We start from the raw sequence: 14,521 nt of genomic DNA on the forward strand, positions 1-14,521 counted from the left end.
TATGTATATATATATATATATATATATATATATATATATATATATATATATATATATATATATATATATATATATATATATATATATATATATATATATATGTATATATATATATATATATATATATATATCATCATCATCATCAGCCTGACTACGTCCACTGCAGGACAAAGGCCTCTCCCATGTTCCGTCAGTTAACCCGGTCCTGTGCTTGCTGCTGCCAATTTATACCCGCAAACTTCTTAATCTCATCTGCCCACCTAACCTTCTGTCTCCCCCTAACCCGCTTCCCTTCTCTGGGAATCCAGTCAGTTACCCTTAATGACCAGCAGTTATCCTGTCTACGCGCTACATGCCCTGCCCATGTCCATTTCTTCTTCTTGATTTCAGCTATGATATCCTTAACCCCCGTTTGTTCCCTAATCCACTCTGCTCTCTTCTTGTCTCTTAAGGTTACACCTACCATTTTTCTTTCCATTGCTCGCTGCGTCGTCCTTAATTTAAGATGAACCCTCTTTGTAAGTCTCCAGGTTTCTGCTCCGTAGCTAAGTACCGGCAAGATACAGCTGTTATATACCTTCCTCTTGAGGGATAGTGGCAAACTACCTGTCATAATTTGAGAGCACTTGCCAAATGTGCTCCACCCCATTCTCACTCTTCTTGTTACTTCAATCTCGTGGTTCGGCTCTGCGGTTATTACCTGCCCTAAGTAGACATAGTCTTTTACAGCTTCAAGTGCACTATTACCTATCTCGAAGCGCTGCTCCTTGCCGAGGTTGTTGTACATTACTTTCGTTTTCTGCAGATTAATTTCAAGACCCACCTTTCTGCTCTCATTGTCTAACTCCGTAATCATGAGTTGCAATTCGTCCCCCGAGTTACTCAGCAATGCAATGTCATCGGCGAAGCGCAGGTTACTAAGGTATTCTCCATTGACTCTTATCCCTAACTGTTCCCATTCTAGGCTTCTGAAAATCTCCTGTAAGCACGCGGTAAATAGCATTGGGGAAATTGTGTCCCCCTGCCTTACACCCTTCTTGATTGGTATTCTGTTGCTTTCTTTATGAAGCACTATGGTAGCAGTTGATCCCCTGTAGATATCTTCCAGAATGTTTATATATACTTCATCTACGCCCTGATTCCGCAGTGTTTGCATGACGGCTGATATTTCTACTGAATCAAACGCCTTCTCGTAATCTATGAAGGCTATGTATAGGGGTTGGTTATACTCTGAGCATTTCTCTATTACCTGATTGATAGTATGAATGTGGTCAATTGTTGAGTAGCCTGTTCGAAATCCTGCTTGTTCCTTTGGTTGATTGAATTCTAATGTTTTCTTTACTCTGTTAGCAATTACCTTTGTAAATAGCTTGTATACTACAGAGAGCAAGCTGATCGGCCTGTAATTCTTCAAGTCCTTGTCATCTCCTTTCTTATGTATTAAGATGATGTTAGCATTCTTCCAAGACTCTGGTACTCTTCCCGTCAGGAGACACCTCGTAAACAGGGTGGCTAGTTTTTCTAACACAATCTGTCCACCATCTTTCAGCAGATCTGATGTTACCCGATCCTCACCAGCAGCTTTGCCCCTTTGCATGCTCTCCAAAGCATTCCTGACTTCTTCTATCATTACTGGTGGGTTGTAATCTGGGTTACTGCTAGTTCTTATAGTATTAAGGTCGTGGTTGTCACGGCTACTGTACAGATCTCTGTAAACCTCCTCTGCTATTTTAACTATCCTATCCATATTGGTAGTTATTTTGCTTTCTTTGTCCCTTAGTGCATACATCCGACTTTTGCCTATCCCAAGTTTCCTCTTCAATGCTTTGACACTTCCTCCGTTTTTCAGAGCGTGTTCAATTCTCTCCATGTTGTACCTTCTTACATCGCATACCTTACGTCTATTAGTCAACTTCGAAAGCTCTGCTAGTTCTATTTTGTCTGTTGTACTTGACACTTTCATGATTTGACGCTTCTTAATTAGGTTCTTCGTTTCCTGGGAAAGCTTGCCGGTGTCCTGTCTAACTACCCTGCCTCCAACTTCCACTGCACACTCCGTCATGATACTCGTCAGATTATCATTCATTGTATCTACGCTAAGGTTCGTTTCCTCACTAAGAGCCGAGTACCTGTTCTGCAGCGACACTCTGAATTCCTGTACTTTCCCTCTCAGTGCTAGCTGATTGATTGGCTTCTTGCGTATCAGTTTCTGTCGTTCCTTCTTCAAGTCTAGGCGAATTCGAGACCGTACTATTCTATGGTCACTGCATCGTACCTTGCCAATCACTTCCACATCCTGCACGATTCCAGGGTGTGCACTCATTAGAAAGTCTATTTCGTTCTTATTTTCGCCATTAGAGCTCCTCCATGTCCACTTGCGGTTTTCTCGTTTACGGTAGAAGGTATTCGAAATCCGTAAATTATTGCGTTCTGCGAATTCTACTAGTAGCTCTCCTCTGGCGTTTCTAGTACCGATGCCATAATCTCCTACTGCCTGGTCTTCAGCCTGCTTCTTCCCTACCTTTGCATTAAAGTCGCCCATCACTATAGTATACTGTGTTTTTACCTTACTCATTGCCGATTCCACGTCTTCATAGAAGCTTTCAACTGAAGCGTCATCATGGCTGGATGTAGGCGCGTAAGCCTGTACTACCTTCATCTTGTATCTTTTATTCAGTTTAATTACGATACCTACCACCCTTTCATTAATGCTATAGTATTCCTCTATGTTGCCAGCTATGTTTCTGTGAATTAGGAACCCCACTCCCAGTTCTCTTCTGTCTGCCAAGCCCCTGTAGCAAAGGACGTGGCCATTCTGTAGCACCGTATAGGCCTCATCTGTCCTCCTAACCTCACTGAGCCCTATTATATCCCATTTAACACCCTCTAGCTCCTCGAATAGTACAGCTAGACTTCCCTCCCGAGATAAGAATCTAGCGTTAAACGTTGCCAAGTTCAGGTTCTAATGGCGGCCTGTCCGGATCCAGAGATTCTTAGCACCCTCTGCTGCGTTGCAGATCTGACCGCCGCCGTGGTCAGTTGTTTCGCAGCTGCTGGGGATTGAGGGCCGTGAGTTATTTGACGTATGCATGTGGGAGGTAGTGGCCAGATACTGCACCAGGGTGGCCAATCCTTCTCTGGTGAGGGAGTGCGTTCTCGGCGGTGTTTGCCGGTGAGGCCGCACCCCAGGCCTTTTAATGCAGTTCCATCAACACGAGGATTTTTTTTTAATCCGGTTGGGAACTGCGCGGTACCGGGATTTGAACCACGGACCTCTTGCATGCGAGGCGGATGCTCTAACCACTACGCCATCGCCGCAGCTATATATATATATATATATATATATATATATATATATATATATATATAAATCACCAGAAGAAGCGAACGAGCACGTATGCGTTGACGAAAGCCGGTCCCCGGCCGTAACGTTGGCAATAAAGCATCGTTTTTCGTTTGCTCGTTCGCTTCTTCTGGTGATTTATAACTCGACCGGAATCCAGAAAGACTTTCAAGAAATATATATATATATATATATATATATATATATATATATATATATATATATATATAACCTCCGAAGAAGGCTGGTCCACCAGCCGAAACTGTTATGATTAAATAAATATTTTATTGTTTTGTTTCCTATACTGCACTATTCTCGAAGTTTATAACTATATTTATATATATATATATATATATAAGCAAAGAAGTGTATAGCTAAGGGCTCGTTCTTTCATGTTTTACACAATATTAATGAGATCTAACAGACAATAATAGCAAGGAAAGTATAAGGGAAGATATCAGACCAAATTGTAATGTAAATATGAAGAAAAGTGGGTGAAAAGATAACTTGCCGTGGGCAGGATCCGAACCTGGGACCTTCGAATGGCGCGTTCGATGCTCTACCACTGAGCTACTACGACAGCTATCCCCCAGCCACTTTATAGGCTTTATATGTGAATTAAACGTGGGAGTGTCAGTCAGCGCCACCAGTAGCCATGGCGGCGAGTGTGACACACTCTAATGAGCCTGTTTGGCGTCACGTAGCACGTGAACTTATTACGAGTGGGCAGCTGACCAATAGTCCTCGTATACAACCTAAAGGCACTAAATCTGTCAGTACGAGACCTTCGTAATGAATAAGCAAAGAAGTGTATACCTAAGCGCTCGTTTTTCTGTGTTTTTACACAATATTAATAAGATCTAATGGCAATAAAGTCAAGGAAAGTATAGGGGAAGATATTAGACCACATTTAATGTAAATATGAAGAAAAGTGGATGAAAGTATAACTTGCACTTGCCGTGAGCAGGATTCGATATATATATATATATATATATATATATATATATATATATATATATATATATATAGTTCTAGGCTTGGCCGGGTGTCAGCCATCTTTTTTATTTCTAACCTCTTCTTCCTCCTCGTCTCCCTCCAACCCTGCCTCACGTACAACTACAATATATATATATATATATATATATATATATATATATATATATATATATATATATATATATATATATATATATATATATATATATATATATATATATATATATATATATATATATATATATATTATGAAGTCTTGGTTTGGAAGACCTTTATTAGGCTCGAGGAACCAGCAGCCGATAGCTGAGATGAACGAACCAAGATGATGATGCTACGCGACAACGATGAGGATGCTTGAGCAACACATGATAATGATGATAATGTACAGATGAAGAGGATTGGTATACTAAATGTCCACACTAATTCCCCCTACGTGAAAGCGGCCAGCCTAGCCGCGGCAAGTCAAGGGGACAAATAACGTCGTATGAAGGGCTTCATACGGGAGACATGGACGATCTCAGTAGTTAGATAACGGCGATCTGCTGGGGCTACAAGTGGCGTCACGCGATAATTCACTGGTGAAGTTTCTTTAAGAACTGTGTACGGCCCGATAAACCATCGCTAGAATTTTTCGCACAAACCAGGTGTGCGAATAGGCGTCAAAAGGAGAACTTCGTCTCCAGGTTGAAAGGATACAGCACGTTGCGATTCATCATAAACCAGCTCTCTGTCTTACTGTCAGGCTTCAGTGTTTATACGAGCACGTTGGCGGCTCTCTGCGAGCCGTAAAACGTATTCCTCTGAAGAGGATGGAGATGAATTCGCGTGGCAGGTAAAGAAAGAGACGTCAAGGAAAGAAGTACGGGAGCGTCGATAAACTAGGTAAAATGGTGAATAGCCGGTTGTCCGCTTAATAGCCGTATTGTAGGCGAAAGTGACGAATGGTAGAACTACATCTCAGTTCTTGTAGTCTGTTTGAATGTAGGCGGCGATCATGTCAGCAAGAGTACGGTGGAATTGCTCAGTGAGGCTGTTAGTTTGGGGATGATAACTAGAGGCAGTCTTGTGAGTTTTCCCAGAGGCGCGAAGAAGTTGGTTCACTAGTTGTGAAAGGAAGGCCCTTCCACGGTCACTTAGCAATACACGTGGAGTACCATGACGCAGTATAATGGCTCGGAGGATGAAATCGGCAATTTCAGAAGCTGAACCGGTAGTGACGGTTGCCGTCTTGGCGTAGCGTGTCAAATGGTCAACGGCTGTTACTATCCATCGGTTTTCAGCAGCACTGACTGGAAGGGGGCCATAAAGATCAATGTCTACAACTTAGAATGGTGTGGCTGGGCACGAAAGTGGCTGTAGTGTACCGGCTAGAGCAGATGTGGGTAGTTTTCTACATTGGCAGGACCCAACATACCGAGCTACACTAGTGGTAATACCTGGCCAATAAAACCGACTTTGAAGGCGATCGTAGGTTTTGTGGTAACCAAGGTGACCAGCAGTCGGATGGTCATGAAGTGCTCTGAGAACTTCGGACCGAAGCAATCGGGGTAGAACGGGAACCCGGCGCTGACCGTCAGGATGGTAAATTTTGCGGTACAGCAGCGAGTTGTCCAGCTTAAACCGTGAGAGTTGGTGACGGAGCCTCGCATTAGGTGGACAGGGACTGCCAGTGACGTAGCCTATAATACGCCGACAGTATGGGTCAGCCAGCTGTCGAGAAGAAAAATCGTGTAGGTCGTCCGAAGGTAGCTGGTCCATAGAGGCGAGAGAGGAAACCACCATAGACGTGAACTCCGATGGTGTGTTGTGCAAAGTGATTGCGGAAACGCTGAGGGGAGCCGCTGGTAGTGGGCAGCAAGAAAGAGCATCAGCGTCGCTATGCTTTCTGCCACACTTGTATACGATGTCAAAATCATACTCTTGTAGGCGTAGAATCCAGCGGCCGAGGCGTCCCGACAAGTTCTTGAGTGTCGAAAGCCAACATAAAGCGTGGTGGTTGGTCACAATGGTGAAATGGCGGCCATGCAGATATGGACGAAATTTCTGTACTGACCAAACAATGGCGAGGCACTCCTGCTCGGTGATCGTTTAGTTCCTCTCTGCTGCGGAGAAGACGCGGCTGGCGTACGCAACGACTCGCTCTCGCGAAGAGTTGTCGCGCTGCAGGAGCACGCTTCCTAAACCATGGCCGCTAGCGTCTGTATGGAGGAAGGTCGGTGCACTATCGTGAAAATCAGAAAATACAGGATCGGTCGTGAGGGCACTCTTCAACCTGTCGAAAGCCGATTCACATTCCTGAGACCACGGAAAGGGCGTACCAGAAGCAAGTAGCTTATGGAGTGGTGCGGCTATTGAGGCAAAGTTTTGTATTATTCGCCGAAAGTAAAGGGCGAGACCAAGGAAACTTCGCAAATCTTTCGGCTTGTCAGGGCGAGGGAAGCGAAGCACCGCAGCAGTTTTCTCAGGGTCTGGACGAATTCCGTCCTTGCTCACAACATGATCGAGTACCTTGATAGATCTGCTGGCGAAATGGCACTTCTTGGTGTTTATTTGAAGACCAGCGCCTGTGGGGCAAGTCACGACCTCGTCCAAGCGTTGCAGATGTTGAGGAAACGTCGATTAAAAGACAACAATGTCATTGAGGTAACATAGGCAAGTCTTCCATTTCAGGCCACGCAGCACGGTGTCAATGAAGCGCTCAAAAGTTGCGGACGCCTTGCATAGAAGAAACAGCATAACATTGAATTCGTATAGGCCATCCGGGGTTGCAAACGCAGTTTTTTTTGTCATCTTCATGCATGGGGACTTGCCAATAGCCGGAACGCAAATCGAGGCTTGAAAAGAATTCAGCACCTTGTAAGGAATCGAGGGCGTCGTCGATACGTGGCATGGGGTATACGTCCTTTCTAGTGATCTTATTGAGTGCTCGGTATTCGACGCAAAATCGTACGGAACCGTCTTTTTTTACGCACCAGAACCACTGGAGATGACCAAGGACTGGTTGAAGGTCGGATTATCTCTCGTTGCAGCATATCGTCCACGTTTTCCTCAAATATTTTTCGTTCGGCTAGGGAGACGCGGTACGGACGACAATGCACAATGGATGTTCCGCTGGCCTGAATACGATGTGCTGTAGCAGTTGTCTGGCCCAGGCTGGATGAATGAACGTCAAAGAGTTTGCATGCTTTTGCAACATATCAAGCAGCTGCTGCTTCTGCGAGCCTGTAAAGTCCTTGTTGATGGCTGCTGTAAAGGCCGAGGAAGCAGCGTGATCTCCTGGATGGCCTTTAGAGGAGGTAGGGGTAAGAGGCACGACGTACACAGGCTCCAGATCGGCAACGCAGGCGACAGTAGTGCCCCGCGGCAGTAAAATTTTATCTGGTGTGGTGTTCGTAGCAGCGAGGACAGCTGATTTATTGTTGAAGCGAGCCACACCTGATGCGATAGCTATGCCTTTATTAAGGCAACGGGGTGATGGAGTGACCAAAATGTCACCTGAGTCGACGTCGTTGGGCGAAACTGTGACTAATTGATGTTCGTTTGGGGGTAACTCGATGTCTACAGAAGCGATGAGTCGAAGTGGCCTGTAGGTTTTGTCACTAAGCAAGTGGTCTGTATCAGTAAGATGGACGGCACGTTGTGCACAACAAATAGCCGCGGAAGCAGATGAAACAAAGTCCCAGCCTATAATGAGTTCGTGGAAGCACGGGGATAGCACAGCGAATTGTATATGATGAACAATGTCGTCGATTAGCGCATGGGCAGTACAGAGAGCGGAAGGGCGAATCATTTTTCCTGGGCTCTAACCAGTGTTGGTCCATCATAAGGCGTCGTGACTTTTCGAAGACGGGTACACAAATCAGCACAAATAATAGAAGATCCAGCGCCAGTGTCCACCAAAGCATCAACGGCCACTCCCTCAACTGTGACTGCAATTATGTTGTAAGGGCACACTGAAGGAATTAGAGTCTTGTCTTGGAATGCAGTTTGTCCTCCAAAAACTACATCGCTTAGTTTTCTGGACGCCGATCAGATGCGAGGGAAGCAGGCTGAAGAGGAGAAGAGGAGCGACGGAAGGCGATGGTGAACGGGGTAGGGTTGATCGATGACTACTGCGCAGTTCACCGGATGCTATATATATATATATATATATATATATATATATATATATATATATATATATATATATATATATATATATATATATATATATATATATATATTATATATATATATATATATATATATATATATATATGAGATATAACAGACAGTAATGCCAAGGAATGTACAGGGGAAGTTATTAGAACCAATGGAATGTAAATAAGAAGAAAGAAAGAAAAGTGGATGAAAAAATTACCAGCTGCTCACAGCTGGTAATTTTTTCATCCACTTATTTTTTCATCCACTTTTCTTTCTTCTTATTTACATTCCAATAATGTTAATAACTTCCCCTGTACATTCCTTGGCATTACTGTCTGTTATATCTCATTATTATTGTGTTAAAAACACGGAAAAAACGAGCCCTTAGGTATACACTTCTTTCCCTTATTTCCATTGAACGAGGGTCTCGTACTGGCAGACTTGGTGTGTTTAGGTTGTATAAGAGGGACAATTAATCAGCTGCCCGCTCATAATAAGTTCACGTGCTACGTGACGCCAAACATGCGCATAAGAGTGTTTTCACACTCGTTGTTTGGCTTATAGATGGCGCTGACTGTCGCTCCTACTTCTAAATTCACAGATAAACCCAAAAAAGTGGATGGAGAGAGGGCCGCTGTAATAGCTCAGTGGTTAGAGCATCGAACGCGTAATTCGAAGGTCGTAGGTTCGATTCCTGCTTACAGTTGGTAATTTTTTCATCCACTTTTCTTTCTTCTTATTTACATTCCAATAATGTTAATAACTTCCCCTGTACATTCCTTGGCATTACTGTCTGTTATATCTCATTATTATTGTGTTAAAAACACGGAAAAAACGAGCCCTTAGGTATACACTTCTTTCCCTTATTTCCATTGAACGAGGGTCTCGTACTGGCAGACTTGGTGTGTTTAGGTTGTATAAGAGGGACAATTAATCAGCTGCCCGCTCATAATAAGTTCACGTGCTACGTGACGCCAAACATGCGCATAAGAGTGTTTTCACACTCGTTGTTTGGCTTATAGATGGCGCTGACTGTCGCTCCTACTTCTAAATTCACAGATAAACCCAAAAAAGTGGATGGAGAGAGGGCCGCTGTAATAGCTCAGTGGTTAGAGCATCGAACGCGTAATTCGAAGGTCGTAGGTTCGATTCCTGCTTACAGTTGGTAATTTTTTCATCCACTTTTCTTTCTTCTTATTTACATTCCAATAATGTTAATAACTTCCCCTGTACATTCCTTGGCATTACTGTCTGTTATATCTCATTATTATTGTGTTAAAAACACGGAAAAAACGAGCCCTTAGGTATACACTTCTTTCCCTTATTTCCATTGAACGAGGGTCTCGTACTGGCAGACTTGGTGTGTTTAGGTTGTATAAGAGGGACAATTAATCAGCTGCCCGCTCATAATAAGTTCACGTGCTACGTGACGCCAAACATGCGCATAAGAGTGTTTTCACACTCGTTGTTTGGCTTATAGATGGCGCTGACTGTCGCTCCTACTTCTAAATTCACAGATAAACCCAAAAAAGTGGATGGAGAGAGGGCCGCTGTAATAGCTCAGTGGTTAGAGCATCGAACGCGTAATTCGAAGGTCGTAGGTTCGATTCCTGCTTACAGTTGGTAATTTTTTCATCCACTTTTCTTTCTTCTTATTTACATTCCAATAATGTTAATAACTTCCCCTGTACATTCCTTGGCATTACTGTCTGTTATATCTCATTATTATTGTGTTAAAAACACGGAAAAAACGAGCCCTTAGGTATACACTTCTTTCCCTTATTTCCATTGAACGAGGGTCTCGTACTGGCAGACTTGGTGTGTTTAGGTTGTATAAGAGGGACAATTAATCAGCTGCCCGCTCACAATAAGTTCACGTGCTACGTGACGCCAAACATGCGCATAAGAGTGTTTTCACACTCGTTGTTTTGCTTATAGATGGCGCTGACTGTCGCTCCTACTTCTAAATTCACAGATAAACCCAAAAAAGTGGATGGAGAGAGGGCCGCTGTAATAGCTCAGTGGTTAGAGCATCGAACGCGTAATTCGAAGGTCGTAGGTTCGATTCCTGCTTACAGTTGGTAATTTTTTCATCCACTTTTCTTTCTTCTTATTTACATTCCAATAATGTTAATAACTTCCCCTGTACATTCCTTGGCATTACTGTCTGTTATATCTCATTATTATTGTGTTAAAAACACGGAAAAAACGAGCCCTTAGGTATACACTTCTTTCCCTTATTTCCATTGAACGAGGGTCTCGTACTGGCAGACTTGGTGTGTTTAGGTTGTATAAGAGGGACAATTAATCAGCTGCCCGCTCATAATAAGTTCACGTGCTACGTGACGCCAAACATGCGCATAAGAGTGTTTTCACACTCGTTGTTTGGCTTATAGATGGCGCTGACTGTCGCTCCTACTTCTAAATTCACAGATAAACCCAAAAAAGTGGATGGAGAGAGGGCCGCTGTAATAGCTCAGTGGTTAGAGCATCGAACGCGTAATTCGAAGGTCGTAGGTTCGATTCCTGCTTACAGTTGGTAATTTTTTCATCCACTTTTCTTTCTTCTTATTTACATTCCAATAATTTTAATAACTTCCCCTGTACATTCCTTGGCATTACTGTCTGTTATATCTCATTATTATTGTGTTAAAAACACGGAAAAAACGAGCCCTTAGGTATACACTTCTTTCCCTTATTTCCATTGAACGAGGGTCTCGTACTGGCAGACTTGGTGTGTTTAGGTTGTATAAGAGGGACAATTAATCAGCTGCCCGCTCATAATAAGTTCACGTGCTACGTGACGCCAAACATGCGCATAAGAGTGTTTTCACACTCGTTGTTTGGCTTATAGATGGCGCTGACTGTCGCTCCTACTTCTAAATTCACAGATAAACCCAAAAAAGTGGATGGAGAGAGGGCCGCTGTAATAGCTCAGTGGTTAGAGCATCGAACGCGTAATTCGAAGGTCGTAGGTTCGATTCCTGCTTACAGTTGGTAATTTTTTCATCCACTTTTCTTTCTTCTTATTTACATTCCAATAATGTTAATAACTTCCCCTGTACATTCCTTGGCATTACTGTCTGTTATATCTCATTATTATTGTGTTAAAAACACGGAAAAAACGAGCCCTTAGGTATACACTTCTTTCCCTTATTTCCATTGAACGAGGGTCTCGTACTGGCAGACTTGGTGTGTTTAGGTTGTATAAGAGGGACAATTAATCAGCTGCCCGCTCATAATAAGTTCACGTGCTACGTGACGCCAAACATGCGCATAAGAGTGTTTTCACACTCGTTGTTTGGCTTATAGATGGCGCTGACTGTCGCTCCTACTTCTAAATTCACAGATAAACCCAAAAAAGTGGATGGAGAGAGGGCCGCTGTAATAGCTCAGTGGTTAGAGCATCGAACGCGTAATTCGAAGGTCGTAGGTTCGATTCCTGCTTACAGTTGGTAATTTTTTCATCCACTTTTCTTTCTTCTTATTTACATTCCAATAATGTTAATAACTTCCCCTGTACATTCCTTGGCATTACTGTCTGTTATATCTCATTATTATTGTGTTAAAAACACGGAAAAAACGAGCCCTTAGGTATACACTTCTTTCCCTTATTTCCATTGAACGAGGGTCTCGTACTGGCAGACTTGGTGTGTTTAGGTTGTATAAGAGGGACAATTAATCAGCTGCCCGCTCATAATAAGTTCACGTGCTACGTGACGCCAAACATGCGCATAAGAGTGTTTTCACACTCGTTGTTTGGCTTATAGATGGCGCTGACTGTCGCTCCTACTTCTAAATTCACAGATAAACCCAAAAAAGTGGATGGAGAGAGGGCCGCTGTAATAGCTCAGTGGTTAGAGCATCGAACGCGTAATTCGAAGGTCGTAGGTTCGATTCCTGCTTACAGTTGGTAATTTTTTCATCCACTTTTCTTTCTTCTTATTTACATTCCAATAATGTTAATAACTTCCCCTGTACATTCCTTGGCATTACTGTCTGTTATATCTCATTATTATTGTGTTAAAAACACGGAAAAAACGAGCCCTTAGGTATACACTTCTTTCCCTTATTTCCATTGAACGAGGGTCTCGTACTGGCAGACTTGGTGTGTTTAGGTTGTATAAGAGGGACAATTAATCAGCTGCCCGCTCACAATAAGTTCACGTGCTACGTGACGCCAAACATGCGCATAAGAGTGTTTTCACACTCGTTGTTTGGCTTATAGATGGCGCTGACTGTCGCTCCTACTTCTAAATTCACAGATAAACCCAAAAAAGTGGATGGAGAGAGGGCCGCTGTAATAGCTCAGTGGTTAGAGCATCGAAAGCGTAATTCGAAGGTCGTAGGTTCGATTCCTGCTTACAGTTGGTAATTTTTTCATCCACTTTTCTTTCTTCTTATTTACATTCCAATAATGTTAATAACTTCCCCTGTACATTCCTTGGCATTACTGTCTGTTATATCTCATTATTATTGTGTTAAAAACACGGAAAAAACGAGCCCTTAGGTATACACTTCTTTCCCTTATTTCCATTGAACGAGGGTCTCGTACTGGCAGACTTGGTGTGTTTAGGTTGTATAAGAGGGACAATTAATCAGCTGCCCGCTCATAATAAGTTCACGTGCTACGTGACGCCAAACATGCGCATAAGAGTGTTTTCACACTCGTTGTTTGGCTTATAGATGGCGCTGACTGTCGCTCCTACTTCTAAATTCACAGATAAACCCAAAAAAGTGGATGGAGAGAGGGCCGCTGTAATAGCTCAGTGGTTAGAGCATCGAACGCGTAATTCGAAGGTCGTAGGTTCGATTCCTGCTTACAGTTGGTAATTTTTTCATCCACTTTTCTTTCTTCTTATTTACATTCCAATAATGTTAATAACTTCCCCTGTACATTCCTTGGCATTACTGTCTGTTATATCTCATTATTATTGTGTTAAAAACACGGAAAAAACGAGCCCTTAGGTATACACTTCTTTCCCTTATTTCCATTGAACGAGGGTCTCGTACTGGCAGACTTGGTGTGTTTAGGTTGTATAAGAGGGACAATTAATCAGCTGCCCGCTCATAATAAGTTCACGTGCTACGTGACGCCAAACATGCGCATAAGAGTGTTTTCACACTCGTTGTTTGGCTTACAGATGGCGCTGACTGTCGCTCCTACTTCTAAATTCACAGATAAACCCAAAAAAGTGGATGGAGAGAGGGCCGCTGTAATAGCTCAGTGGTTAGAGCATCGAACGCGTAATTCGAAGGTCGTAGGTTCGATTCCTGCTTACAGTTGGTAATTTTTTCATCCACTTTTCTTTGTTCTTATTTACATTCCAATAATGTTAATAACTTCCCCTGTACATTCCTTGGCATTACTGTCTGTTATATCTCATTATTATTGTGTTAAAAACACGGAAAAAACGAGCCCTTAGGTATACACTTCTTTCCCTTATTTCCATTGAACGAGGGTCTCGTACTGGCAGACTTGGTGTGTTTAGGTTGTATAAGAGGGACAATTAATCAGCTGCCCGCTCATAATAAGTTCACGTGCTACGTGACGCCAAACATGCGCATAAGAGTGTTTTCACACTCGTTGTTTGGCTTATAGATGGCGCTGACTGTCGCTCCTACTTCTAAATTCACAGATAAACCCAAAAAAGTGGATGGAGAGAGGGCCGCTGTAATAGCTCAGTGGTTAGAGCATCGAACGCGTAATTCGAAGGTCGTAGGTTCGATTCCTGCTTACAGTTGGTAATTTTTTCATCCACTTTTCTTTCTTCTTATTTACATTCCAATAATGTTAATAACTTCCCCTGTACATTCCTTGGCATTACTGTCTGTTATATCTCATTATTATTGTGTTAAAAACACGGAAAAAACGAGCCCTTAGGTATACACTTCTTTCCCTTATTTCCATTGAACGAGGGTCTCGTACTGGCAGACTTGGTGTGTTTAGGTTGTATAAGAGGGACAATTAATCAGCTGCCCGCTCATAATAAGTTCACGTGCTACGTGACGCCAAACATGCGCATAAGAGTGTTTTCA

The 14,521-nt window shown here is 42.8% G+C and overlaps 11 non-coding genes across 11 annotated transcripts; all 11 read left to right on the forward strand.

The window, feature by feature from the left end:
- The first annotated feature begins 9,115 nt into the window (after positions 1-9,115).
- TRNAT-CGU (transfer RNA threonine (anticodon CGU)) lies at positions 9,116-9,188 on the forward strand. The gene has a single exon. It is a non-coding gene; the product is annotated as a tRNA-Thr (tRNA).
- Positions 9,189-9,573: 385 nt separating this feature from the next.
- TRNAT-CGU (transfer RNA threonine (anticodon CGU)) lies at positions 9,574-9,646 on the forward strand. The gene has a single exon. It is a non-coding gene; the product is annotated as a tRNA-Thr (tRNA).
- A 385-nt stretch (positions 9,647-10,031) lies between these two features.
- TRNAT-CGU (transfer RNA threonine (anticodon CGU)) lies at positions 10,032-10,104 on the forward strand. Its single transcript has one exon. It is a non-coding gene; the product is annotated as a tRNA-Thr (tRNA).
- A 385-nt stretch (positions 10,105-10,489) lies between these two features.
- Positions 10,490-10,562, forward strand: TRNAT-CGU (transfer RNA threonine (anticodon CGU)). The gene has a single exon. It is a non-coding gene; the product is annotated as a tRNA-Thr (tRNA).
- Positions 10,563-10,947: 385 nt separating this feature from the next.
- On the forward strand, positions 10,948-11,020 carry TRNAT-CGU (transfer RNA threonine (anticodon CGU)). The gene has a single exon. It is a non-coding gene; the product is annotated as a tRNA-Thr (tRNA).
- Positions 11,021-11,405: 385 nt separating this feature from the next.
- TRNAT-CGU (transfer RNA threonine (anticodon CGU)) lies at positions 11,406-11,478 on the forward strand. Its single transcript has one exon. It is a non-coding gene; the product is annotated as a tRNA-Thr (tRNA).
- Positions 11,479-11,863: 385 nt separating this feature from the next.
- Positions 11,864-11,936, forward strand: TRNAT-CGU (transfer RNA threonine (anticodon CGU)). The gene has a single exon. It is a non-coding gene; the product is annotated as a tRNA-Thr (tRNA).
- A 385-nt stretch (positions 11,937-12,321) lies between these two features.
- Positions 12,322-12,394, forward strand: TRNAT-CGU (transfer RNA threonine (anticodon CGU)). The gene has a single exon. It is a non-coding gene; the product is annotated as a tRNA-Thr (tRNA).
- Positions 12,395-13,237: 843 nt separating this feature from the next.
- On the forward strand, positions 13,238-13,310 carry TRNAT-CGU (transfer RNA threonine (anticodon CGU)). The gene has a single exon. It is a non-coding gene; the product is annotated as a tRNA-Thr (tRNA).
- Positions 13,311-13,695: 385 nt separating this feature from the next.
- Positions 13,696-13,768, forward strand: TRNAT-CGU (transfer RNA threonine (anticodon CGU)). Its single transcript has one exon. It is a non-coding gene; the product is annotated as a tRNA-Thr (tRNA).
- Positions 13,769-14,153: 385 nt separating this feature from the next.
- TRNAT-CGU (transfer RNA threonine (anticodon CGU)) lies at positions 14,154-14,226 on the forward strand. Its single transcript has one exon. It is a non-coding gene; the product is annotated as a tRNA-Thr (tRNA).
- The last annotated feature ends 295 nt before the right edge of the window (positions 14,227-14,521 follow it).

The sequence above is a fragment of the Rhipicephalus microplus genome, chromosome X (genome assembly GCF_043290135.1).
Source record: "Rhipicephalus microplus isolate Deutch F79 chromosome X, USDA_Rmic, whole genome shotgun sequence".
Classification (NCBI taxonomy): Eukaryota; Metazoa; Arthropoda; class Arachnida; order Ixodida; family Ixodidae; genus Rhipicephalus; species Rhipicephalus microplus.